Consider the following 7,044-nt stretch of genomic DNA (forward strand, 5'->3'; position numbering starts at 1 on the left):
GACATGGACAGATTTGAGGTTAAGTGTCCACTCTACCACTGGCCAACATATGACCATGGGCATGTGACTTGTCCTTCCTTAGCCAGAATTTCCCCATTTGGAAATGGAGTTAGTAACAGCTAATTTCCAAGGCTATTTTATGAATTAAGTTAAATAATACTTGGTAGAATGCCTGGCATATAGTAGGTGCTGAATATATAGCCTTCAAAAACGTTTCCCACTCCAGCTAAGAGAAAATCATTACTTTTCCTCAAAATATGGACCTTATTCATTCCTGCTTTGGGTCACAGTTTCCCTCCACTCATCCAAAGGGCCCTGCTTTTCCCCACCCTGCAAAGACTAAACAGTGTTTTACCTCCCTCACATGGCCTTACCTGATCCTTCTCTCCATTCTCTGGAGAATCTATGGATGTACTGTCTTGTCTGTATCACTCATTGTCACTTAATCCTACCTGTTTTTCATGGTAACTTAAGAAATTCATGTTCGTTAGGTCTGCCTTCCATTAGAGTCTAAAGTTTCAGAGTATGTTCTTTTCCTTCTCATCACACATCCTATTTAGTCCAACATGGTGTGCTCCCAAAATACTCATTAAAGGGATAAATGATACCCTTCAAACAAACGTGCATGTGTAGCTTACAGAGAGCCAAGTGGAATAAATGTCATTCTATTCATATACTGGGTAACCAAATGGCAGAATACCTTAAACTTTAAAAATCAAATTAATGGAATTTTGACATTTGCAATCATGTGCGAAGCCAATACCATGTACTTTAAATTTTTTCATGACAGGAATAGTTCCCTCCCTAACAGCAGGTAGTTCTAGTTGCACACTCATAGCTGTTTCCCCTGCCATTGTAAAGCCCGTCGTAATGCTATTATTTTGCTGGCTTTACTAAAGTAATATTCATTAATTTCTTTCTCAGCCATTTATGTGCTAAGACAGACTTGGGTCATCAAAAATAAGTAATTCAAGGAATTGCTAATCTAGTATATTTTGCTAGTCATCCACTTTTTGTAAGCTATTGTATTATTTTGCTAGGTCTTCCAGAACAAATTACCACAAACTAAGCAGCTCAAACAAAAATAATTTATTGTCTTGCAGTTCTGGAGGCTGGAGGTTCAAGACAAGATGTCAGAAGGAATGGTTTCCTCTGAGGGCTGTGAGGAAGAATCTGTTCCATGCCTCTGCCCTAGCTTCCTGTAGTCAACTGGCCACTGGTGTTCCTTGCCTTATGGAAATATCACCCTATCTCTGCCTTCATGTTCACATGATGTTCTCCCTGTGTGCCCATCTGTGTCCAAATGTCCCTTTTTTTATAATGACACAATCATATTGAATTAACTGCCCTCTCCCCACTCAAGTCTGATCTCATCTTAACTAATTCTCTCTGCAACTACTTTATTTCCAAATAAGGTCACATTCTCAGATACTGGGAGTTAGGACTTCAATGTATAAATTTTGAGGGGACACAACCCATAACAGCTATAATACCTGTACTTTATGTCCCAAAAACAATCCAAGAGGAAGACAAGAGACATCTGCATTCATTAGAAGCCTGACTTCATGGGAAGATATAAATTATTACTCTGCACATTGATGGTAGTTGATGTTTTCAAATGCATAAGTCTATTTATGTAAATAACTCAGAATAGTGCCTAGCAATATAGTAAGTTCTTGACAAGTGTTAGCTATGAGTAGTAGTAGTAATAGTAGTAATATTCATGTTATTAAATTTTAGATTTAAAATCACAGTATTCAGTGTAATGTCAAAAATAATTTACCCTCAGTTATGAGTATCCATAACAATTGAAAACTAGAAAAAAGTGCAGGTACCCATTCACAATTGCTACAAAGAGAATAAAATACCTAGGAATACAGCTAACAAGGGAAGTGAAGGACCTCTTCAAGGAGAACTACAAACCACAGATCAAGGCAATCAGAGAGGACACAAACAAATGGAAAAACATTCCATGCTCTTGCATACGAAGAATCAATATCATGATTCATACTGCCCAAAGTAATTTATAGATTCAATGCTATTCCCATTAAACTACTACTGACACTCTTCACATAATTAGAAGAAACTGTTTTAAAATTTGTATGGAAGCAAAAAAGCTCATATAACCAAGACAATCCTATTCAAAGAGAACAAAGCTGGAGGCATCATGCTAGCAGACTTCAAACTATACTACAAGGCTACAGTAACCAAAACAGCATGTACTGGTACAAAAACAAACACACAGACAAATGAAACAGAATAGAGAACTCAGAAATAAGACCGCACATCTACAACCATCTGATCTTTGAAAAAGCTGACAAAAACAAGCAATGAGGAAAGGATTCCCTATTTAATAAATGGTGCTGGGAGAACTAGCTAGCCAATGCAGAAAATTGAAACTGGATACCTTCCTTATACCTTAAACAAAAATTAACTCATAATGGATTAAAGACTTAAATGTAAAACCCAAAACTATAAAAACTCTAGAAGAAAATCTAGCCAATACCATTCAGGACGTAGGCACAGGCAAAAATTTCATGACCTAATCACCAAAAGCAATTGCAACAAAAGCAAAAATTGACAAATGGGATCTAATCAAACTAAAGAGCTTCTACACAGCAAAAGAAACTATCAGAGTGAATGGGCAACCTACAAATTGGGAAAAAAATTTGCAATCTATCCATCTGACAAAGGTCTAATATTCAGAATCCAAAAGGAACTTAAACAAATTTCCAAGAAACAACCCCATTAAAAAGTGGGCAAAGGACACGAACAGACACTTCTCAAAAGAAGACATTAATGCAGCCAACAAACATGAAAAAAAGCTCAACATCACTGATCATTAGAAAAATGCAAACCAAAACCACAATGAGATACCATCTCACACCAATCAGAATGGCAATTGTTTAAAAGTCAAGAAACAACAGATGCTGGAGAAATTGTGGAGAAATAGGACCTCACTTTCCAGTTTATTAAGGGAGATTGTGAGACTATGTATTAACACATGAAATACACTTTGAACAGTCAGTGCCTGCCCATAGTAAGCACTCAAAATATGTTAGCTATTTGGCTCCTCTAAAGCCTAGCCCAGTGTCTGACATAGAAGGTGTTGTTCAAGAAATACTCTGGAATAAATGAATTAATAAATTTATTGGAAGAAACATTTTTCTTTGCATCTCTCCCAGAACCTAGTGCAGTGACTGATAAACAAATTTTGTATTTCAAGAAAGGCTGCAAGACAAAGATGCCACCTAAAGGAGGAAACGAAGTCATTAGGGTAGCATTCTAAATGCTCAGGAGAGGTTTTTTTTTTTTTTTTTCTTTTTTGGCCAGAGATATTCTCTTCAAATAGTTCTATCCACGCATCTCGGTAGTCACCTATTTAATCCTCCAACACATGAGATCTCTCTGAACTTTACCTTATAAAAAAAAATGTTTACAAAGGAGAGGTGATTATAGACAGGAATGTGAAGGAATCCGTCCTTCACTGCTAAAACTGATTGATTTTCTACACTATGTATGATGCTGCCACTATATCTTCCTCAGGAATATTGGAGCCATTCTTCAATAACAACTCATAGAAGCATTACAATTTTGGAGCTAATCATTGGTTTGTGAAACATGGCCAACAATCAACAACAGGCAGGTATAAGCCTGTCCAGAATGTTATGGGTGGAGGTAAGTGGTGTGGATCACCCCACTCAGATTAACACCAGTGTTACTTAAAAACAATTCATTCTGTTCAAGATTACACTGACTTTCTGTCAGATATTTATACTGTATCTCACCCAAAAATTCTTATATATGAAAGAGAATTCCCACAAACATAAGCATGAGACTTTGGTTCCAAAGATGAAAACAAAAGAACACTGGAGTAAACATTTTTCAAAAAAAATAAAAAATCTTGTTCTCACCCCACTCCCTTGTGAACCATATGACTTGTCCCTATAATTCAGAGATTTAATATTTCTGCAATGGGTCAATAATATCTGCCTTGCTTACATTAGGTTATCTGCCTTGCCTACATTAGGGTGTCTGCCTTGCCTACATTAGGGGATTGTTGTAACCATTTATTCATTCAATAAGCATTTATTGAGCACCTACTCTGGGCCAGGCTGAAGGAAAAGTATTAGGCTAAGAAGACAAATTTGATAGGACATCCCAAAAAATATGCCAATGTAAACTGAAGAATGGATGGTATCATTACATTGTTATATATATAGTTGCATTTGCTATTTGAGAATGATAAAGAGAAAACCAAAACTACATGTTCTCACTCAGAAGTGGGAGTTGAACAATGAGAACACATGGACACAGGGAGGGGAACATCAAACACCAGGGCCTGTTGAGGGGTCGGGGGCAAGGGGATGGAGAGCATTAGGACAAATACCTAATGCAAGCGGAGCTTAAAACTTAGATGACAGGTTGATATGTGCAGCAAACCACCATGGCACATGTATTACCTATGTAATGAACCTGCACATTCTGCACATGTATCCCAGAACTTCAAATGATATAAAATAAAAGAATGATAAATAGAAAGATCTTTCAGCAGATCATGGTCTGCTTCACAACCTACTCCACAGGGAAGGGTTCACTTTATCTCCACTCCCACTGTATTTTGATTTGACCTCCCACAGAGAGGCTTTCTCTGGCCATGGTATCTGAGGTATTCTTCCCCTCACTGTTACTTTTTTTAAAAAAGGTGGCACCTGTTTATTTCCCTCATAGTAAATATTTGTAATTACACATTATATGTCTGTGTACTTGTTTACTGCTTATTTCTGCTACAAAACATGCATTCCATGAGGTCAAGGATTTTGTTCTTGTTGTCTTATCATCATCAGTACCTAGTATAACACCTGGAGCATTGCAGGTGCTCAATGAATATTTGTTCCATTCCTGAATGAATGGATAGACAATCATGTCCCAAAGAGTCAGCCCAATTGAAGCGAAACAGATATGATGACTTGTAAATCATAAGACTGAAAATGAATCCACAAAGGTTGTTAACTCAAATTCTTAGCCTGCATCTGCATTTGTTGTCTATCCAAAGGTAGAAGAAAGCAAAGGATTCATCGTATATGTATTATTTTGTTCAATACTTACAAAAACAACCTTTCCAAATAGGTATTTTAACCCCTATCTTACCGATAAGTAAACTGAGGCTTAAGGAGGACACTAACTCAGGGTCTTATCATTGGTAAATGGCAAAGCCTGTCATTTCTCTTTAACCACTTGGTTCCTGCAGACCGATAAACTACCCCTAATCTCTCCCTTTGGACCCGAGAAATAAGAGAGGAGAGAAGGCAGGAGGAGAGGGATCAAGGCACAATCACATTTGCACAGCAAGGACATGAGAGTTGACAGTACAGTGTAAAAATTCACCTCCCTTTAAAGATCAGGAAACACTGAGTCAAGTGTCCTCATTCCATGTGTGAAAAACCCAGAGCAAGTTATTTGTCCAAATTCACAGGTTTCTGCCCTGGGTTTCTTTGTAGATTGTCAGTAACTCTCCAGTCTAAAATACCCTGCTTAAAAAGCACAAAGACCAAGCAAGAAAAGTGTCTGTGTTCACAGAAAGAGGATTTGCCCTTCAATACAGCTAATATAAAGCTTCGTGATTTATAATGAGGTTTTCATGCATGTGTATTAAATTCCCCTTTGGAGACTAGAACTATGGCCCAGAAGTCCACAGGAAATCTATTTTTTTACAGAATTTCCCTGAGAGCCACAGTTATCCCATTTGTAAAACAGAAACTTCAGACTGATTTGCAAAAACTTCTCTGGTGGTGCATGAGCGCCACCTGACGCCCAGAGGCAGGGTGGCTTCAGTTTCAGACCTCTGGTAACAGGCTTGATATCCTAACCACAAAATGTCATCAAAATGCGAGGCCATCCACTTGGACTCCATGAAACTCCTTGTCAATAACATGGAGCCAATAACATCCAGTATGACTGTTTAAAACGTCCGTTGTAAATATTTGTCTTTATATGAATTTGTACTTGGGGCCTGAGTTGCAGCTCCTATTTTATGTGTATATTATGTCACCTCTAAGTTTATTAATTCAACTAATATTTGTTGAACACCTACTATGTGTGACACCACGTTGTTGCTGCTGCAGAGGGAACAAAAATGAATTAAAAGGAAAAATAAAATCTCCACCTCCAAAGAGTTTCCATTCTGCAGGAGAAATAAAACATCTTGATGACTTAGGGAGAAAAGTCAGCATAAGTCAACATTCTAAGTGTTATGATTGGAAAAAGCTCAGGGAACATCCAGAGAAGGACTTATTGTCTGAGATGAGAAGACTCATAGAGGCTCCATGTAATGTGGGCAAGACATCACCCGGGACACACTGCACTGGGGGAGTATTACTTCTCTCCTTGAAGCCAGTGGCTTAGCAAGGGTGGGTTGTAGTAGGTCAAGACTGGCCTCTTTACTGAAACCTGGGGGCTGGGGGAGTAGGAGAGACCCAATAGCACTGAGAGAAGGATCAGGCAGAAGAATGCAACCCAGGCACGAGAACTTCCTTCTTTTGTGATAGGATGAACCTCCAGGTGTTGATGATGTGTGTCCGACCGATTGACCGGCCAACTGACACTTAAAATGGCACAGACAGATGAGATAAATGAGTTCCAGCTGTGGGCACCTCACCTGGCAGATCTCCCTCCCTGTGGGCTGCTGAGACACGAAAATTGGGCTTTGAATTTAGGAATGCCTCCCGGCAGAAGAATGAAGGCCCTCTGCACTGCTCATGACTTAATCAGAGCTGTCTCCTCTCCATCACATTCTTGTTAGTTCTCTATCGGTCCTTTAATTGACATAAGATTCTGGAGCATACAAAGGCTGGGAGGGGAATACATGGGCTGGACACTGTGGAAGGAATCAAGGTCCGGGTCCTCGACATCCGTGTCTTTTCTTAAAAGTGATTGTCCTGGCACAGCCTCTGATGGCGAGGCAGGGTCCCCTCCATCACCGCCCCTGTTATAATCCTCCTCTCCCTCCTCACAGAAGAACTGCATGACCTTCTCCAGTTTTAC

Source organism: Chlorocebus sabaeus, chromosome 18 (assembly GCF_047675955.1).
Source record: "Chlorocebus sabaeus isolate Y175 chromosome 18, mChlSab1.0.hap1, whole genome shotgun sequence".
Taxonomy (NCBI): Eukaryota; Metazoa; Chordata; class Mammalia; order Primates; family Cercopithecidae; genus Chlorocebus; species Chlorocebus sabaeus.